At 37.3% G+C, this 22,401-nt stretch overlaps 1 protein-coding gene across 2 annotated transcripts in view; it reads right to left on the bottom strand.

Annotated features, from left to right (window-relative positions):
* The window catches only part of HS3ST5 (heparan sulfate-glucosamine 3-sulfotransferase 5), a 179,959-nt gene extending 162,342 nt beyond the window's left edge, over nucleotides 1–17,617 (bottom strand). The window contains exon 1 of one of the 2 annotated variants that reach the window (XM_026046337.1): nucleotides 17,592–17,617. The gene's annotated coding sequence lies outside the window, so the exon portion shown is untranslated. Of the gene's footprint in view, nucleotides 1–17,336; nucleotides 17,382–17,591 lie in introns of those variants that run through there. The other variant, XM_026046333.1, reaches the window with a different exon arrangement.
* Between the last annotated feature and the right edge of the window lie 4,784 nt (nucleotides 17,618–22,401).

The raw sequence follows: 22,401 nt of genomic DNA, 5'->3' as shown, positions 1-22,401 counted from the left end.
TTTCCTTTTTTTWGAYGATGAAATATACTTTATCTTCTCTTTATATTCAGTGTCAATAGAATGCAAATATCACTTATATCAGGCTGGTATGCTTTTATTCTTCTTCTATTGTATACAGACTACCCAGAATTTCTCCTGGGAAAGAGGACTTAAGGAAAAAYAAGGTAAAAACTCCGTACTTGATATGGTTTAAAAAGTGGGAGGTGTTTGGTTTGGGTCTTAATAGCCTAAAATTGGAGCTCTTTAAATAGCACTCCTTCAAACATACAAGGACCCTGGGAAAGCCAGGCWTTATGTTATACTTTCAGAGAACCTAGACTGGTAGAAAAATAGGCCACAGGTGGAAAATATGCAAATAAGATTTTTYATCATCTAATGACTGAGCCACATGTCAAAGAATGGATTGTGCTAATTAGCTACCAAAGCTGCTGTTGAAAATTTGCCCTACCTGGGAATCTCAGAGGGATGCCTACTCTGCAGTACAAGGAAYGTCACATCAGTTCAAATGCTGCTGGTTGGGGAACTGTGACTGCACCAAGCTCAGCATGTTCTCACATTGTCACCTCATGTGGGGCCCATCTCAGATCACAAAACACTGGACGAAATGACACAAGGGGAGCCTGGCATCAAAGTCAGCTCTTCAGTGACTCCTCCTGKCATCCTCAGAAAACATCCACCCTCCTCCTTGCCTGCATATCTTCACAGCTGTGCCCCAAGCAGTGGGGTCCACCACAGGTATTTGTCCACGGGTCATGGCTGTGCTAACCCAGGGCATCCTTTACTTTTAGCTGCAGCTCTGGTGATTCTCTTGYTATTCTGTGCAGGTGCACAGAGGGGACCCTGGCCCTGGGCAAACAGTGGTTTAAACTCAGTGCATGCAAACATGCAAACTAACAAGACTGAGAGGAAAGAAAGTAGTAAGAAAAGATGTTACAGATATCTTGGCTAGGCATTTCTGGGAAAAAAAAAAAAAAAAAAAAAAAAGGTGTCTGCAGTCATTTCTTTCTGCTGTTATCCTCAAAAGCAATGCATCAGGATGGTCTACAGTTCTTTACAGGCGTTGTCTCTTCCAACATTAAGAAGAGTGACAACAAGGTACACCATGAAAGAAGCACATGCTTCAGAATTATGAATATAATAGAGAGACTCTACTCAATAGTTTACCTCATTATAGTAACTATAACTTAACCATACAGAAACACATTTTAATTTTCAACGTAAGCAACCCTTTGGGGTTAGATTCTGCCACAAACTTATAAAGAAGTCTGTGCATTTTAACCTAGACTTTACCTTTACCTACACTTATACATGCAATGACTGCTAGTGACACTGCAGAAACTCTAAGTTTTACACAACAGATGAAATCTTCATATTTCAATGTCTTCCAAAAACTAAGAAACAGTTTCTATATTTAGCTATATCAGTGCTCTAATCATTGGACTGTGCTCTTAACATCAGCCTGGGAAAAGAATATGCAGCATGTTATTCTTGTAGCATTTTTTTCTCTTGTTAGATGCAAGAAATAACCTGAAGAAAATAGGAGTCTGCAAGGTTGGATATGACAAGTTTCCTTTTTTTTTTTTTTCTTATTTTTTTCTTAAAAAGATATATATATATATTTTAAATCATAGTGAGAGAATATTTAAAATATCCATCTTCCTTGTTGTTGAGAGACATCATTTGGTCTAATTATGGTGTAATGTCCAATATAGTTGCTCTGTTCCAATAACTGGTTGCATCTTCAACTGATAGGTGTGTGAGACATTTTAATGCAACAGTGTCTATTGTATGAGAGGGAAGCCTGTGGCTGTAGTCATATTCCCTCATTCTTCCCTCTCAATATGAAGGAACTTTTCCCTCATATTAAAAAATGAGGGAAGATGATGACTATTTTGAGTACAGACATTTCCCTCCTACTAGTGAAGTAGTGGCAATTTTAACTGAATATTGGCACACTTTCAGTCCTATTAGGCATCTTGTGTCTGCTTATAAATTCCAGGGAACAGCACACATTTTGAAGAAGTAAAATGTACAGATATATAAAAGAGATGAAAATAATAATTCAGTGGAACGATAACCTGTTTTTTTCAAATGCACATTCAAACGGGATGTACAAAGTAATGAGCTGTAATGATAGGAAGGTCTAAAAGTCTTTATTCCAATAATGATAGGAAAGTCTAAAAGTCTTTATTCCAACTTATACACTGGAAACACTTAAAGATATCGTATTAAAAGTAGTATTCAATATTAAAGTAGCAGTAGTTGAACATCTTTCTGAAACTCAACTTATATTGAAAAGTAATATATGCCTGTGCATAAATTGGTTTGTATATGTGAAGGAAGCAAAAGGCCACATTTAAGGTCACTTAAGGATGTTCACGCTGGTAGGGGCCAGGGACATGCTCATATGAAACATACAGAGAAAACTGTGATAATTTTCTGAATACCAGTTCAATTAAAAACACATAGTGTCAATTTTTATAAGCTAACAGGAAGAACAAAAGCACCAGGAATCTTTAGCATGGCAGATAATGGTATGTGCTCTTATTTCTGAATATATTTCTTAAAAAATAAATTATTCTTTATGCCTCAAAAAATAATGAAATTTAAATAAAAACAGATCTTTTTAAGAATAATTCTTTAATTCAAACTAAAATTATGACAAATGTAATTTTCGGAAAATTCAGTGAATGTGCTAGAGATTTATCCTTAATTTGAAAGCAATTTTGAGATAATACTGAAAGTCACAACATGATTTTATGAATTATTATCTCCAGGAAAACTAGCTGAATGATAATACACTGATTATTTTCTCATTACATATTTAAATTCCCTTTATCTTGTATTTCTTAGAAAGCCTCCTATGGCATAGAAGGACATGCTTAATTAATTGGAAAATATATATGGAACAGCTCAGTTTTATGAAGTCTTCAGGCCCTTGAGTATGGAACCAAAATCCTTGGACACTGAGAAAGGGCATCCAAAGGAGAATTCAGGCACAATGCAGGTAGAATTGGTGATAGCTTTGCAATGTGACTATTCACACCTAAAATTAGACTATGTCTGGTTGTAAAATGCAGGTGCCAATCACCATCTCTGCAGAGAAGACATAATTGCACTTACATTTTTAAAAAGTTTTCTTTCTGGTGGTCAAAGCTACAGGCTTAACTTTTTCAAATTTTCTGCTTTTATTTAAATAGAAAAGATAGGACCAGTGAAATGTCAGATGCTATGTGTTTTTCTTTAAAAGTAAAAAGGAAAGAGAGAGAGAGAGAGAGAGAGAGAAAGCAAGAAGAAGTAAAGAAGGAAGCAAGCAAGAAAGGAAAACAAAAACAAGTTATTTTTGCTAAGTATAAGTTTTTGTACAAGATAGATTTATTTTTTGCTTATTGTATGTATTTGTATCAGGATTTTTACCAGATTATCTTATATTATTTTAAAGAAAAACACGAGAAGAAGTTAACAAATAACCAAAAAAAATATTTCTCATTTTGGAATATGCTGGSTGTGAATTAGATAGTGCCACTTGATTGCCTATCTCAAATATGAACTATCTCGTTTTCTCCAAGCAATCCACAGGACGGTATTCTTCTTCAGTGCAAAGGAGAAAAAGCACATTAGAACATCCCTCATACCAAATACAGCAGAGAGTAGATTCCTCTCATTCTGTTGAATATTCGATATATTTCAAATAATTGCAAAAATATACAGAGACTTAAAAATATATGTGGTTCTAGAGAAAAATCTGATGCATAGGACATAYACATGCACTATACAAAACTATACAGTTTTTGAAAAATTGTAACTCAAACAAACGTCAGTATCTGAGGAATTAGGATTTATTTGGGCAGTAGTTTTGCCTTTTACAACCCTGGAATTTTCATTTTGCATGGATGTTAAAAATATTCAAGTCTTTTGATTCTTAATGTTTTCTTGCAGTTTTCTTGTAGTTAAAAGAGAAATAATTTTCCTTGAACTTTCCAGGCACCTAAAGTAATAGGCTCATCAGGGAAATTTCAGTACAGTGACATTTTCAGAAAATTATAACCCCTTCCAAACTGAGGTTAGACTTCTCACAGATATTAAGCACAACTAAGGAAGTTACAGACAACCTAACGATGGCATTTTTAGGGTAGATGTCACAAAGTGGTGCTATTACATACAGACTTCGTGCTTCTAGTCTCAGCAGGTTTACAAGGAAGCCCTCAGTTTGGGCTGTACAAGAATCTGTTCAGAGGATGAGATTGGGCAGAAGCAGCTTTGCAAAGACAACTGTAGAGTTTATTATTCATATAGTCAATTATTATTGCAAGGTTGCCTCATGGGCACTGGGAAGGACCTTTGAGCTTTGTCTCCCAGAGAAAGAACTGCATGCTATTTGACCTCTCTCCAGGAGAGTCATATATATTCACTCAGGAGAAAATTGCATGTGAGCTAGATCTAGATTCCCTTCATTTTATTTATTAATTTATATATTTTCCAACAGGGAAGCAACTACAAGCTCAAAGACTGGCTACTCTTCATAAGTAGCATTTGTGTCAGTGTGTATACTACCTGTCTGTTTACATATGCCATAATTTTAGACTTTATGTTCACTGACATGTTATGTAAAGTTTAAGAAGACTTGAGTTAATTAAAAAAGGTAGTCAGAGTCTGTTACAATCATTATGAAATCTTCAAAGTGATGAAGCAAAATCTGTCTAAAGAAATCTCAAGATCTATGCTTAAATTAATTCAGTTCACAATATTTATTGACAGAAGAGTGGAATAATCTCATTAATATTTGCAAATTTCAATTACAGGGAGGGCATGAGTATGTTAAGTAGGCACATGTTTTTCATTATTACTTGAACAAACACCAATTTATTAATCTGTCATCTAATTTGGAAAAGGGTGAAAGTGTGATGTTACTGAGAATGACATATGATAAAGGAGATTATTTTTGCATAGATGTAATGTTGTTATTTTCCTCCTGTGACATTGAAATCCTGTGTCAAATTGTAGGAGGGAAGAAAGCTAAGAAAGCATAGGTCATTCTTCATCTAAATGAACTAAGATAGATCATTTAGCATGATGAAAGGAGATAATACAGTATTTCATTATTTAAGACCTGAATCTGTTGGATAATAACCGTGTTTTCAGTTCACCAAAAGGGGTAGCTGTAATGCATATTTTACTATATCTTCCAAAAGGAAGAAAAATGCAATGAAATGCCATCTAGATCCTTTTTTWTTTTCTTATAAAAAAACTAATTAAGTAGAGCACTAATTAAGCAGACTAGTCTGACCCAGAGGACTCTCTTCTCACAAGAACTCCAACTCATCAAGAACCAGAACTCTTGAAATAGAAGTCTAGATTTCAAAAGATGTGGAGTTTTCCTGATGCAACTTTACATCATCTATACATCACATACCTATAGATATTGACAGAAGTGTTTTGTGGACTCTAGTAATGGACTACCTGTGAAGCTTTAAAATGTTCATTTCCTTCTGTTCTACTCTTAAAGGCCTGTACAAAGAATCAGGACCACCACACTACCWCAGCTCCTAACAGTTACTCAAAGTCACTATAAGTGACTTTGCTAAGAAGCCTCTGGTTTTGGACGGGCACTAGGATAAAATAAACCCTCTGAAGCAAGGCTTGCCAAAGAGCAGAACTGCTATATTATGCAACACACATCTAGCACAAAAGCAACCATTCAGTCCCAGAAAGAATAGCTTGCAGATGTCACTGCCAGGCACAGCTTGCTGTCAATCTCAAAAGAAGATATGTTGTTGTAGCGGGAGAGGAAGAATGTGGTAAACCTTTGCTAACTGATAAAAGCTTGGATATATATCCAAGTTAAGTTTTGTCCAAGGGAGAATAGACGAATAGATGTAAAACATATGTTTTTTAATTTTTCTTTACAGTGTAGATACTCAGCATATTGCAAGATTTCATAGCAGCAGCCATCCTCAGCTCTTTATTCCACTGCGCTCCTGAAAGCCGAACAGTGAAGTACATCTTCTTTGGCATTCATCATTAGATATGATAAAAACAAGCAGTCGGAACCTTGGATTCACCACCTATCATGGAAGATGTCATTCTGCCTCACCAGAGTGAGCTGTGTGGATCGGGACTCACGGTTCCTTGGAGGGGAGATGAATACATGTGGTGGCAGCTGGTAGAACAGGGAATACATTGAGCTCCTCTCTCCTTTCCCTCTGGCAAAAAAAGGCCCCCTCCCAAACTGGAACAACAACTCCACTGAAGCTGATGTGCTGTGAGCTGTTCTAAACTTCTCAAATTTTGATTTTGATGCAAAAAATGTTGAATTTAGCATGCCTTTAAGGCTACTTGCAAAACAGAGTTCAGAGACAGCAAAACCAGAAAGGTGTCATTGCTCTAGGCTTTGCTAAACAGCAAGTAGCCCTTATTCCTGACAGCCCAGCAGAACAGATGGCTAACGGGTTGCAATCCATGCCTGGAAGCAGTGGGGTTTATTTTGTGCCCAAAAGCTGGTTCAAGTCCATGGCCAGATGCCCACCACAATCCGCAGTTTGCACAGAATTGTAGTGTGAGGACAAGGTCAGAGTGGAGGCTGAGGGACAGGACCTGATGTAGAAGCTGGATGGGCCAAGCTGCACTGGCCAGGATCAGCAGGCTGGATTTTGGAATACAGGAGGCATCAGCAGAAGAGAGAGAGAGAAGCAATAAAACACCAGGTGGGGTGCATGGGAATTGCTGTACTGTAATATAAGGTAGAGCACAAGGAATAGCAACAAATTCTAYAAAAGTGACATTTAAAAGGCATAAACTCTTTTCTTAAGACAAGGAGGGTGGTAATCCTGTTTCTTCTTTRTATAAATGTATGGGATCTATTAAGGAATTACGTTGTTTGGTGTAACAGAAACCATAGCTTTTACTTTGCCCAATTGGAAGTAATAGAAGGATTCTTTTTTTCTATATGTTTAAAAGTAAGTCTATAGTTTTGAATATGCAGTTAAATACAAAACCAACACTGCAATATTTTGGAAGTCAAATAATCAGTAATCTACAGGCCAGATACTTACATTATGGAAACTTAAATAAAGGCTGATATATATAGATGCAGACATCAACCCTACATATTTACAAATCTGAGACCTATATATTTACAAATCAATGTACTCTTCACTCAATTGAGCTCAAAATTTTGTTTGGACACTTGAAGATAATTTTTGAAAAGTTTGGCCTTCTGAGGATGCTTATTTAAAATTCAGAACAGTGTCTAGAACACTAGAGTAAGTTCAGCATTAGTGTAATTTTTCAACCTCACCCCTGAGGTCTACAAACGAAAATGCCAGCAGATTAAAATGCCTTTTAGGAACCTACCACAGGAAGCAAGTGTGTGATAGAGGGATTCCTTGAGCTATCCATCAATGGGAAGCCTCACTTTTGAGGGAGCAGTGGTCATGGGCAGGATGGAAAGCTGTTGCAGCAATGTGCCACATGCTTGCAGAAGCAGCCCCATGGGCAGGTCACCACTGTCACAAGTGAAGCTATCTCCAGATTTGAGAATGGTTCCTACTTTCGTATCTATTATCAGCTCCTTAGTAAGTGTTCCTTTTATCTGAGTCTTCATGACTCATATTCATGAACTGAAAGCTATCACAGAATCATAGAATCATTAGAATTGGAAAAGAGCTTCAAGATCAACAAGTCCAACCATAAACCCAACAACACTATGCTTACTAAACCATATCCAAAGTACCTTATGCTGTCAAGCCAAATGGAAGGGAGAGAAATAAAGACATAGACACACGAAGTGTTGCAGTAAGATATGAAGAACTTCTTAGCATATGAATTACAGTTGTAGTTTGCAGACGTACTTCAGCTGTGCACCAAAACTTCAGGTCAGTTTTATAGATATTTATGTAACTATTCCTTTTTAAGTTGCCCTTAGAAAGAAGTTAAACTCTTTAAAATACAATTATTTATAYTTGATCATTACAGTGCGTACTAACTGATAAAATATATATTGTGAGAGTTTACACAATATATAATTAAGAATAAAACTATGTCTATAGGTATATCATAGATGTTTATCCAACATCTTTCTCAGATTTTTTCCAAGCTTTTTTTTTAAATATATTGCTAAGATGCTATGCTTTAATATTTTTTTGTAATAGCATATTACACATCATTATCAAAGCCTGAAGACTTTTAAGGAACTCAGTGATCACTATTAGTAAATAAAATAAATTTCTAGTAGATAATTCCAGATTCTAAAACAAAGTTCAWCTCAAAATCCTGGTACACTTTGTTAAGTACTAAGTTTCTACAAAGATCTCTACATTTCTGTGGATCAAGATCCTACTGAATATTGAATCTAGTACTTGAAAATTGACTRTTGATCAAATTGAGATCCAAATTTTGTAGGTTGGGTCCATCAGGCTATTTATATTTATGTCTAAGCAATGGTAAAGTCAGAGTCTTTGCTGCTCTCCTGAGAGATACAATCCTAAAAGCATCAATTAAGAGGTAGAATTAGTAAAAAGATTTAGATTTGCTCTCTCTCAATTCCRAACCACCAGGGGTATTAAACTAATGTTATCTGAAGGAGTCCAAAATGAAAGCATCGTCTGGAAAGTGCACTGGAGCTTCATGACCTTCCCCCTGAGATTCTCATCATACATCTAGGGGTCAGGATATCTGAGGGTAACTATTGCACCACCAGTAATAAACTATTATCTGACTKCTCGGAAACTTTAATTTGCATATGTAGCCATAGAAAGATTAGAGTGAAAAACAGAAACTCTTCTAGGCTTCAAAAAACACATTGTAATTTACTCACACCCAGGTTTTAAAAACAACTAATTTTCATATTTTGGGGTTTGTGAAACAGTCCTAAAGCTCTTGCACTAGCCCTCCAATAAAGCAGGAACAAAGAGATGATGTCATGACTTGTAGATGCTGCAGATGAGAACTCTTATACAACTGTTCTAAAAAACAAAATTGAAACCTAAGAGTCTTTAAAAGAAAACGTGTTTTCCCTGCATGACCGACTGAAATATTATTTCTATTAATTAATGAGTCCACTGACATGCACTTTTTTATTAAAAGTCTATCCAATAGATTTGTGTAAGARCAGTTTTCACTATTACCTGAGGGTGCCAGCATTTTAAAGCTTAAAGGAGTTTGATTTCTGAGACCACGTCTTAAAAGGATTGATATATATTTCTTCTGACACATGGAAGACTGAATATTCTACCAAATAAGGATTTTGCCTGCATTTGTATTCTCTGGCAAGAGTTAGTAATGAGTCTTTGAGATATGGTGCTTGTACCCTTATTATGTCTAAAGCGGATTTTTCAATACTTTAGAAACTTCTGAAAACAATTGCACTATAAATAGCTAGTGGCTTTCCTATAACAGCCATTTCTGGATAAACTGACCTCAGCATTCAATAAGAGATGTAGCTATAGCTACTCAAAAGTGAGTCAAAAAAAAAAAAAAAAAAGTAGCTATAATTTCCTAAAACCTTTTATTACGTTTAAATCTCCAGTACTTTCAGAACACTGTTCTGTGTATATCTGTTGTGTTAGGCAGATTTTACAAACAAATGTTAAACCCCCTTTAGCACTGTTTGTAAAAACAATACAACCTCCCACTGGGCTGGAGTTACACCCATTAAATCAATGGAGCTCATACTTAAAGAGAAAAAGTGAATACGCAATGTGTACATATACAGTGCCAACATACTGACTTCATTAACGCTAAGACTGCATCTATATCAGTGAATTAAATAGTGTTGGGTCACAGCTCTATGACCCAGAACTATTTTTTTCTAAAGTTTAAAATGTCAGGGCAGTCTCTGACACTCTTTTGATCTCAGCTGCTTGGACAGCAGTCTCCCAAAGGATTCCATAGGCACAGTTAGGCTGTTATCGGAGCCCTGAGACTATTCCAGAGGGACAGGTTGGCTGCAGCCTTTGCTCTGGGGCTAAGAGAGTCTAACTGCATGGAAGTGAACAGAGTGCCTAGTTGGCTTCAAGGCTAGAGAGAAAGACCTTGAATTTTACTCCCATAAATGTAGGGTCCGGGTGGAAAACGTAAGAGCAATAGAAAAAAGAAATCACACTTCTAAAAAGCAGCATACTGGCTTCAGCAGAAAATGTTCTCAATTAAGCTCTCATTATTACTGGAATAAAAGAGACAAACCCTGACAAATCTGTTGCCTTCAAGACTGCCTCCCTGGGGGGTAAACAGGAGTGACTGGCCAGCCTCTGCCTACTGTCGCCCCAGGGGCTCGATCCGTATCACCACTCTTTGCCTTCTGTATTGATCCAGAGTATGGATATGCACCATAGTCCAGAGGCAAGCTGTCCTGCCCATAAGCAGTACTCACTGATACATGTCAAGTCATGTAAAGAACAAAAGCTAAATCCCTAAAATAGTAGATGAGGTTAATTAAGTTTCTTTCAGATTGGTCACTAAGTGTCTTCTAMTATGTAGGTCCTGAGCCTAAAGCCAGTCTAGGAAGAGGACAAGCACTTCTTAAAATTATTAAAAGAAACATCTAATTTCTCACTCATTATTTGCTTCAGTTATCGTAAACTGCCACTTCCTTTCTTCTTTTTGTCTCCATTACCATCTTAAGCCTTCTTCTATGCATGAGCTCTATTCAGGAATAAAATAGTAGGTAAAGAGCCCGCTAGTAAGCACCTTTCCAAAAACTCCCACCTTATTATCCTATGCTGTCTACTTGGATCAACGAGGGAGCAGTTGCAAAGGAACCACTGGAAACACAGCCACTTAAATGAAACAGCAGCTCTATGATTTTAGGCAGATCCTGGTGGAAAACTGGATTTCATTTTCTACAGTTATACAAGCTCACCTTTCCAAAATCTCAGTAGTTTGTCTTCCTCTTGAGATCAGAAACCACAGAATGGATTTAAATAAGGCTTTACAATATGTATTTTAACCAGAATTGTTTGGTATATGCAAATTAGGATCTCCTAATCCTAGTAGGAATCTTAACTAATTCTCTTCAAATATTTTCTACCTCTGAGTGAAAACTCTAGCGTAGGTAAATAAACTTATCAGTCATATTTTCTCTTTCAATTATTTATCAAAAAGATTAAAACAGATTATTTTAACCAGTTTGTRTATCATCATTTGGAAATGTTATTTTCCACATAGCAGACAAAAAAAGGCACATTGTTTTACTGTGCTAATATACTTTAGTGTTGATTAACTTTTTCCCTCCTGCAAATCTGTTTTACTTTATATTGGATATTAATTCATTTTCAAAAGACAGGAATATGAAATTACAAATAATGGAGATTTGCTGCCACCTCTGCCATTATTTATATTTCTCTGGCAGTTTCAAGGGTAAAGACACACAGCAGCAAATCATCTATAATAATGTTCACTAAATCCTACTTCTGATATCATGCCAAAGTTAGCTCCACTCAATCTAGTCAACTGACTTTCCAGCATCAAAAGATCATGTTAAATATGGTATTTCTATTTACCCTGTTAAAGAGCTTGTTCCTCTGCTCTACTGTCATTTTCCACTTTCCTAAAGCTTCACACTAAATTCAGTCATAATCTTCCCTCATTCTTCAATATAAAATTATAGTTGCTTTTTGAAGTCTTAACAGGAAGATTTTATCTGTGATTTTAGATGACACTAACCTGTATCTAGCAAAATATCTTTCACATTCTTGTTTTTCAGGACTTAATGTGACATTGGCTTTTTACARTGATGTGAAATTTCATTGTGTTTTCTCCTTTCACAAAATTCAGTTACTTCATATTTGTGGTTTTGTGGTTGTTGTTTAGGTTTGTTTTTGTTTTGAAGCACCGGATATTATTTATAGCCCTGAGTTTAAAACAGTCTGCAGGAGAACCATTGGACCCTGCTGTTTTACCTTCAGGAAACAATTTAACGTTTCTCAGTTATTTATGTGCTGTCATATCTTTCTTCTGTATCTCCACAGTCAGAAAAAAAGAACAACTAGCAAATCTCTATGAGGGACGAGGAAATCCAACAGTAACAAAGTAGGAAATTATACAGCTTTTGATACTGTGATATATATAKGTATGTAATATATATGTATGTATGTATGCATGTGTTATGCATGTACATATACACAGATATATGTGTAAGATAAAAGAACATATTTTTCCTCTGTCTCTCAAAAAAAAGCTCATCCTTACATGTTTTGACTTCATGTTGCCGTATCTCCACCATTTCCATCCATTTTCCTGTTTCATTTAGACTTTTGTCAAACTCACTTGTGTTTGCATTTCTGGCAAAAGCCATGCCTTCGATAGTAGTATCTGGCACGATAAAAAATAAAAACAAACCTGTCTGTTTGTACGGAATCCAGGATGCAGTGTAAATCCATTTCCATTGATGTACACTGCCTTACCTCCCAAGAGATGCCAGTTTTCTAATGCTGTCATCATTGCAGCCATGCCAGGCTGCAAAGGGAGGATTTGATGGAAGTTCAACGTGCAGAAACTTTGCATGTTGCTGAACAAACTTAAGGACCTGTTGTGGAGTACAAATCTCTTATTTCTTGGCTCAATTCCCACTAGTTTTGCACAGGATTAACCCTTTAATATATCCTTTATATACTTTTAAAGAAAAATAGCATATATAGATTTAAAAACGGATCATGAAGTCCTTTCATCAAGCATTTTTGTTATTCATAGCGATTTTGGGAGATTTGTGTTTTAATGTAAAATGCTATTATCACTGAATATATCTGCTATAAAACAACTTGATAGTTTTATTTATGGCAGTCCTTTAGAGACTTCAACAACCCCATGCAGTCAAGATTGTTCAAGCCATTGTAATACAAGCCTGTATTATAGTGATTTAAATGGATAAAAGTTCTTTCATCCCCARAAGAAAAATAGTGATAGAGATTGTTCTGTTACATATCAGAGSAAATATGATATTTTAATCTCCCCAGAGAGAGGAGTATATTTTCTCTAGTGTACAGAGGAGTAAGATGCCTCAGGACTAGAGGTGCATAAAAGGTACAGGAATTACTGTTTTCTGCAGCACGAAGCATTTATATGAGCTCAGAAACCCTACAAATATATGGAGATATTAAGAAGTTTAAACATGAGAGAATCACTTCAATTTGCCTACTTGAAAGATGGCTGAACATTACAAAATTGGTTATTAAGTATGTTATGTAATATTAGCCTTCAGTATTATTTCTAATTTGCTTTTTTGCACTTTTTTATCTATTTTATCCTTAAATATTTTATCTAGAAACATCCCTTTTGATAAGAAGTTCCATCACAGAGTGTCTGTACTCTAGAGAGTGTCTTAATTCTTTTTAAAACAATTAATGGCTTACACAATTAGGAGGTATACAAAAGGTTAAAAAAAAAAAAAAAGAGAGAGAGAGAGAGAGAAGAAAAATAAAGGAAATTTAAAAATTGACTTCTTTTTCCCTCTGAAAGTTAAACTTGAAAGATGTCAAATATTGGCAATATTTTATAACTGCTGATTCAAACTCTTGAATAAACTTGGGAAAGTTGTTACTCTTCATGGTCATTAATKAGGAAAGCATCTCTGTTCAACAAAACTCTCTCAACATTTGATGAGGTCCCTTTGAAGTCAGCACATGCTTAAAGACTAATATTTATTTAAGGGTTTTGCTGATGTAAATCTTTCTGCAATAAATATTCCGTGTGATTATGCTAACAATGCACAGTAGAAGAGAGATTGTGATGCTAATGCAGTATTTGTGCAACAGGCCAGAAGTACTATTAAGAAGTACTAGTAGGCAAACTAAGTGCATAAATAATATATAAAATAGTATTCTSATAAAAAATAATATTTGGACATTTTCCTTAAAAAATTAGAAATACTGTTCTTGCTTCRTTTTAAAATGCAAAATATTTGCATTCTGAAAATAAACCAGACTAGCTTTCCTTCTAAGTCCATCCTCATTTTGCTTAGCTGGGRTCATACTATTTCAACCAGTGTGCTTTTGTCAGGAAGACCACATTTTGCAGGAAGAGGTTCTGACTTGAGTAAGAGAAAATGAAAGACACACAAAATAAAATGAAGCACAGTTGGGATTAGACATAGGCCAATAATTGATATTTTAAGTTTTTTGTGGCATTCTTTCCTTATTGCACTGCATTTAGATATTGCATGGCTCTCCAGACATGAGATGCATAATTTTACATGCCATCTGCTTTACATGCCAGGTTCCATATGTACAATGTATAACCTAAAACCAATATTTTGATTGATTGAACCTCCAATGGAGGCTTTTGTTCTTAAATTGTTGAATAGGAGGCCATATTCCTAAATAAGTATCTAGTATAGGTGTTTAGGGACTAACAAAAAATAGAATATATTATGAAAAATAATTAAAAGTTTAATAATCCAGACCAATAACCACTCACTATCTCMCACTTAACAACCATGGCAATACAACAGCACATTACACATTTCAAAGTCRTGCAAGGAACGGCAAATTGAAAGTAGCTTTGAAAACAAGACATCTGAGTTAAAGTGAATAACCTTAATTTTTTAAACATTTTTTCCACAAAACAAGTTATTTGAAAAGATACTAATAGTTGGTGAAGAATATTCATACTCATCTAGTGGAGAATCATCTGGCTGCCTTCAATCCTGACATACATCTAAGTCTTGATTTATGCACACAAATCTCATAGTTACACATAAGCCTAAACATGCTCTTTGTTTTAAAGACACCATCCACAAGAATACCTAGCTATATTTCCATATACACRTGTGAAGAGGAGTTATTCCACTATCAAACTGAAAAGTATACAGAATTTCACAACAATAGCTCTCAGGACAAAACTGAAGATCTGAGTCTTCACTTTTAGTCCTGCTGGTTCTCCTTATCCAAGTAAACAAATTAGATGATTGAACATTTCTTTGGACCTTAAAAAAAAAGCAGCCTCAAACTCTTAGTATGGAAGTAATCAACACATACTTTACATTTGACTTGGAATGAAAGTATCACCATTAAAAAATAGATTGTTGGTATCATAATGAGCAAGAAAGAGAAGATAGAGTGGAGGAGAGGGGAAGCAATAAAACAGCTCAAACAAAATTTTTCTCCATTCAATGTCTCTTAAAATAAGTATCCTTTTCCTTTATATATGTATAAACATTTGAATTCTCCAAATACTTTAAAGAAGATGTCTGTCCTCCATATGCAATTACAAGGGAAAAGGAAAGAGATAAGCAGTGCAGCATTTGCCTGTTCTAAAGGTTTCTCCCACCACACACCTTTTCCTTTGTAGCATGAATAGCTTAATCTGTCATCAAATAATATTAGTGGCAATTCAATTCAGTGACAACTCTGCCAGATGCCTACACATGAAATTGACTGAGAGATGTAGCACCTCAAACTTTTTTTTATGTAGTTGCCTAATAACACTTTTTTTTCCAATAAAATTATTATAAGAACTCAGAAAAAAATACCTTTACTATCAAACATTTTATCATAAATTAATATTGATGGGTTTCACAGAGTATTGGCATAATTCTGATACTTGTCAAATTGCAGAGTGCATACAAGATTTTGGGGTTCCTTCAACAGTTCATCTTGAAAAAGGAATAGAATAAAATAAAATCTTCACACTTTCCTTTTTAAGATACTCTATGCAATTGAAAGTGATTAGTCAAGTTACAGAAATTGAACTCTCTCTTCCCATTTGAATATCAATATTTTTATTTGATATTTCATTATATATTTGACTGCTCCCAATCTAAATACTGCATTGTACAGAGGATATTCTGTGAACTAGAACTCCCATTTGCTAATGGATTTTTTCTTTTTGCATAAAATCTTCTCTGTAGTCCATATGAATATAGGTATTTTAATTATTAATTAGAAGCATACTTTCTTATTTGTATCTGTGCTGTGAGGGAGTTCTTAAAAACTGAATAAGAAATTTATGTACATTTAGCTTTTCTTTCTCCCTAGAGAGAGGCTATTCATGAGTTAAATGCTTATGCAACACCTTTCCTTACAGACTGTACTACATTTCTTTTGGTAATCACTCAGTGAACCTTTCTGGGCCCGATCCACAGACCACTGAGATCGATGAGAGCAGTATTCACATCTGTAACTGGGCTTCGGACCTGGGCTTTCTCTATTTCTAACTTCATAGCAAGAAAAATATATATACATAAGGCACTAGAAAGCATAAGCATAAGCATTCCACCTTTAATTTTTGGTTAATAATGCCTAGAAGTCAAATAATGGACTTCATTTTGATATCAAACATTTCAAAAAATCATTCTGATTCATTTTCACTTTAAAGTTGGAAAAGCTAGAAGATATCTCTGGCACAATGCAGATAAGTCTAATTGGTTAAAAAGCTATCTTTTCCTTTTTCAAAATAAAAAGAGTTATTTTCACTCATCTCTGCCACTTAGTCTTTTCCCAGCCTTCTCCTTAGCCCCCCTCCTTCAAAAAAAAAAAAAAAAAAAAAAAAAAAAAAAAGAGAAAAAAACAGCCTGAGCTTGGAAAACCCCAAAAAAAAAAAAAAAAAAAAAAAAAAAAAAAAAAAAAATGTTCCACACTGGCCAGAGTCTTCTTTCCTTGAAGCGATGTGAGTTTTGCCTTTGACTTCTACAGGGGAATGAGGGTGCCACATACACTGAGAAAAAGATATCATTGTCAAAGCGCTGCCTCCAAAACTGCAGAAAATATTAAAATCATTTAGCAAAATCCACTGCAAGATTTTTTTTTTCTTTCTTATTTTTAAGTGTTTCCTACAAATCACGCTTGGCATCCTAGGAGAACAGAAAGCCCCTTGCCCTCGTGTCTTTGACATTGGGCAGCCCCAGTTGATCATGGACCCGAGAGGAGTTCCCCCAGTGCAAACCGCTAGCCCGGCAGAGGTGTGCACTGATTCGAGGGCAAACATTTCACGAAGATTAAGTCTTCCCTGAGGGATGAGCTCTCTACAGCTAAARAGCACAGTGGAAAGCAGCTGGGACAGGGACGGGGACAGGATACGGATGGGATGGGGACGAAGATGGGATGAGGATAAGGATGGGATGGGTAAGAGATGGAGATGGGGGACAGGGACCGGGATAGAGACAGGATGAGGACGGGTCAGGGCAGCGCGGACTCCATCGCCCCCTGCCAGCCCCGGCGGTCCCGCAGGGAGGCGGGGGACCGCCCGGCCTCCCCTCGCGCAGCGCCGCGCAGCACCAGGTGAGGTGCCCGCCGAGACCCCCGCTCTGCCCCGCCGCGCTGCGCTGCCCGCGCCCAGCCCGGGCACGGCGGGCAGCCCGCGGGGCGCCCGCGGCGGCTCCGCGCCCCGCGCAGCCCCGTACTCACCGCGCAGCGGCGGGCGGAGCGCGCCCGCCCCCTCCGCTGCCCGCGGCCGCGCAGGACGCGTCCCCTCGGCGCCGCAGCCCGCCGCGGGCAGCGGGCGCGCAGCTCGAGCGCTTGTGCGGAGCGCCGGGCGAGCCCCGCATCCTCGGCGCCTCCTCGCTCGGGCTGCTGTCACCTCCCCTCCGCTGCGCGCCCCCTCCCCCGGCGCCGCCGTTATAAAACCATCGCCGAGCCCTCCTGCTTCTCGGCGCGACTCACCGGGCATCCTGCGCAGCAGCGGGATGCAGGAGGCAGGCAGGGAGGCAGGAGGGATGCAGGGAGGCAGGGATGCAGGGAAGGAGGGAGGTGGATCGCGGCGGGCTGGGCTTTGCTGCTCTCAGCCCGGGCAGAGCGGAGCGCTGAGAGCCTGCATGTGTGTGTGTGTGCGTCTGTGCGCGCTGCTGCGCGCAGGAGGGAGGGACGCGAGGGGAGCGCGGTTCTCGGGGCGCAGCTTGCGCAGGGCAGCGCGGCCAGGTGCGGCCCGGCCGCTCCCGCCGCCCCGGCCGCGGCTCCCGCGCCCCCCCCCCACCCCCGCCGCGGAGGGAGCTGCCGGGGAAGGGGCTGGGGGAGCCGCGCGCCCCCCTCCTCTAGGTGGCACCGTGCGGGTGGGATAAAATAGCAAATAATTAAATAAAAATAATAGCGGATAAAATAATAAATAATAAATAACACTAACCCCCCAAGTCCACCCCGCCCCCAATAAAAGCGCATCCCCCAAAACTCTGCCTTTACTTCCCGCCTTCGGCCCCACTCCCCGGCGGGCTCCGCGCTGCTCCCCCACCCTGCGCCGCCCGGGAGCTCCGCGCCGGGGCTCGGCCGTGCCGGGCAGGGAGCCGCGAGGAGCCGCGGGGCGAGGAGGGCAGCCGGGCAGTGCCGCCCCGGCCGCCTCGGCGCCGCCGGCGGAGCGAGGGGCTCCCGCAAAGCGGCTCGGCCCCCTCTCAGCTCGCCTGCCCCCTAAGCGGAGCGACCCGCATGAAGGGGCAGTGTGTTGGTATTACTGGTATTGGTATACTGGTATATATTTCCTTTTTTTTTATTATTTTTTTTATTTTATTTATTTATTTWTTTTTTTTTCTTTTAAAGGGGGGAGGGGAGAGCAAGCAGAAAGCAGCGCATAATTACTATAAAAATCGCAGGGAGAGAAAAATAAATAGCAACCTATTCTCCTAAATAGATAAATAAATAAATAAATAAATAAGCTTATTCTCGTGAGGAGTATCAAAAATAGCCACCACAGCATGGAAAGTTGCTCGCTTTGTGCTTTGCACTGTAACGGCGCCGCCGCAGCGCCGGCCTCTCCCTGCAGCGCAGCCAATAACCGCGCAACGAGGGAGAGCGGGAGGGAAGGAGTTTTCGGGTGTGTGCGTATGTGTGTTTTATCTCTCCGACTAGAGTTCTCGCTCCCCACCCTTCCAACTAAATAATTAATTAAATAAATAAGAGGCTTGCTGGAGGGGTGGCTGCAGGCGGTGCCTCCCGCATGGTGCCCCCGGCGGATGCTCCCCGGCCCTGCTGCTGGGTTTCTGGGAAAAAATTGGGAAAAAAAGACTGGGAAAACCCCTAACCTTTAAAATATAACTTTTATTTGACAACAGCTTATGCTCCGATTTAAAAAAAAAAAAAAAGAAAAAAAGCATTAAGACAGTTAAATGTATTGAGGAGGTAGCTTGGCTCTTTGCCAAATCTATGATCCATTAACCTTTTTAGCTCATTGTTGGCAGGCAACAATAGTTCACAATCAAATTCTTATATTTTAAAGACAAGCCATTTTCTTTTCATACTAAACTTTACTCTTTTATACTGTAATTTAAAGGAGATCCTTTAACAAAAGAAGTAGTAAGAAAGAGCTATACTCTGATTTCTGAACTGTGTTTTTATGGATAAAAAGTTGTTCAAGACTTAACATAATATGATGCTCCAAGGTGGAAAGCTGCATGCGAAAAAAACCTTTTCTTAGAACAAGTATTTTGAATAGGTACTTTTTGGCCAAATAATATTTATTTAGGCTATGTGCCATTTAACATTTTAGTTGCAGTAATTTTACAGAAAGAAACCAAATTAAGATCAAAACAATAAGAAATGGAGTATGAAAACAGCATGTATACATCTAGGACACAGCTATGGGCTAGAATACTTTGAATACATATGGTATATATTTGAAATATATTTATATAAATAAAATTTTACATTTTACAAAAATGTATTTTGTACATTTTACAAAATATGTATAAATATATACACCCATTACATGAATGGAAATCTTCAAAATATATTTTTTTCCATTTTTAAGAGTGAAGAAAAGAGGTGAACCTAAAAATATCGCTCTTACCACCCTGCTGAAAACTGTAAAAACATAATATAGATCATAAGAGTTCTATATCACTGATACAGAAAGAAAATGAAACTGTACACCTTATTTTTGACACAAACATGTTAATAGAAACACATCTATAGAAAAATGGAAATACTATGTTTGTCTGTTTATTTATTTATTTACTGATATTAGACCCTTTTCCTAATTGTCATGTGCTGAAATTCTTGTTTTGGAAAGTCTGCATTCAGAGAAGTAAAATCTGTCCCTGTCCAACGGACTGGTCTGTGCTGATACTGGAAGATGTTATATGTAAGCACAAAGAAAACAGGTCCCATGAGGGTCTGAGGATAAGAAGTGAGAAAGCGGATATGTTCAGGACGCAGGGCTCAATGGGTAAAGGCACAGAAAGAAAGAAGCTGGTGGGTTACATAGAAAACTGATCCTTAAATATGAGTAGTATCTCACGGGGCAGAGACTGCATCAAACAAGACTCTTTGCTGGTTATCACAGGGTTTTATCCTGAGAAAATGAATATTTCATTTTAACCTCATTAAGATCAATAACAAAATCCAGAAGTGACTGCTAGAACTAGCAGAATGCTTTAAGTGCATGAAACTGTCTGGTTTAAAGATCAGAGCTTTGGGATGTCAAGTGGACTTACTATATATATATATATATTATATATATAATATATATAAGTTATAAAATCAGGCTTTATTTTAACCTGTTGCTGCAAGAGTAGTCATTAATAATACTGCTGAAATGAACGAGTGCTTATCACTACTGCAGGTAATGGGCATATAATAATGAAAAGAAGTATATTTTAGCTGGTACTTTTTTCCCTATTTCTTTCTTTTTGACTAAATATGAAGTGATTTCTCATTATTGAGAGCTGATTCCTGTTCTACGGCATCTATGTTATTCTTAGAAATTGCTGTTATTTGTTGCCTAATATACTTCACATCTAGTAGTATGGCACAGGTCCTGAATATTGCAAACAGGTCCTGTCTGGCCCTGATGTTCTGTAGAATAATGACATGGACATTAGCTAATGCAAAATTGCCATGTCCGTGGGTATATAAGCTTTCTGCCTGTCTCAGGGTACAAAATTAGCTGATATTTTGTAACTACAGATTATTTACAGAATTACAAAGTTGACATCTTTGTTCTTTAACAAAATATATTTTAATTACACTACAAGAGATTTCAGCAGCTTCACTCAGTTTATTCATGGGGGAAATAATGCTGATATAAGACTGGTTGGCTGTTGTTTCTTAGTAAGTATTTTGATAAAATATGTGTTTTGATGTTTGTGTGTTTTGTGTTTTGATAAAATATGAAATTCATGTGCAATCTAGCAAGCACCTGACCATTAAAATCTATGCTGGTTTTGCACATGTATAAATATTCTTTCAGTACTAAAAATATGTAATAGAGTTAATGGTAATAATAGCTTGACTTTCATTTTAAAATTCAAGTATCACTAGTAGGACATTTGAATAAAATTCAATTATATGCTGATAATTAGTATTATATATTGTTTTATGTGGTCTATCATGAAGGCATATGTTATATAGTTATATTCCAATTTTTCAGTCTTGCATTCTGTTCTATTCACAGTATCTCACACACCAACCTTTTATTAATTTATGGCAGATTGCATTATTTTATGGAAACATAAATCATGCCCTTCAAGGACTTTATAAAGAGTCGATATGTTCCAGAATCTTATACGATTATATAAGTTAATATATTACAGGACTAGGTATTATTTTTAAGAAACTCAGCCACCATATTCTTGTTAGGTTGGAACTTGTTGTCATAACCTACTAACAACATGCTTCACTGCATCAATAAATACCATATTTTTTGAGCTGTCTGCATGTTATTGACTTTTCTGGTTTCTGCAAAGCATTACATCAGAAGTCCCTTCCCCCCATTGTTTTTATACTCAAAAAATCAATTCAAATCTTAGATACACAAAACAACAAAGGTAATCTAACCTTGATATCTTTCATAGTTTATAGGATGTCCTTATTTTGTTGAAACTCTACTTTGAAGAGTTTGACACCTGAAAGTGTGTGTGATACCTGAAAGTTTTGACAACTTCTTCTAACTATATAAGAAAATATATTAAATCATAATAGATTGAATGACAGCTTATTTAAAATCATAGCAAAATATGATTAGCATGTTAAAGAGGTACTTTCACCTTAGGAAAAAAAAACAACAAAAATATGATGATGCTATGCTTAGAATGAAAATTTGCCTTCAAATGCTCATGCATGAGTCTCTTTAGAAGGATTAAAAAAAATTATGCAAAATCTAACATTAATTTTAATAGGAGATCAATGGACCCAGAGTTTTATGGTCATTGGGCGTCTGTACTCTTCTTCATTTTCATAGTTCTGTGTGTTTGTTTGCTTATTTTTGCTTTTTACTAAGTTCTAAGCTAGCAGATGGGGCCTACTTACTCTTTTTTTCCATTCAGATAAGCATCAATTCGTACATAAGACAAGAAGAATAACTCTCAATTATTTTACTGTCTCCTTTCATATTTCTTCCTGATATTGCCACTATTTAACACTGCTTATAGCTTCTCACAACTTTGCTAAACTTCAGTGATTCTAGTGAAAATTCTCTAAATTCTCAACAAAAATTCCTCCTCACTTTCTGAGGATAAGGTTGGGGGATATAATTTTTTTTCCTTGATAA

This window comes from Nothoprocta perdicaria, unplaced genomic scaffold (assembly GCF_003342845.1).
Source record: "Nothoprocta perdicaria isolate Ctin4 unplaced genomic scaffold, notPer1 scaffold_438, whole genome shotgun sequence".
NCBI lineage: Eukaryota > Metazoa > Chordata > Aves > Tinamiformes > Tinamidae > Nothoprocta > Nothoprocta perdicaria.
Note: the sequence above shows the minus strand (reverse complement) of the source record. Positions and strands in the feature narration are given on the sequence as shown.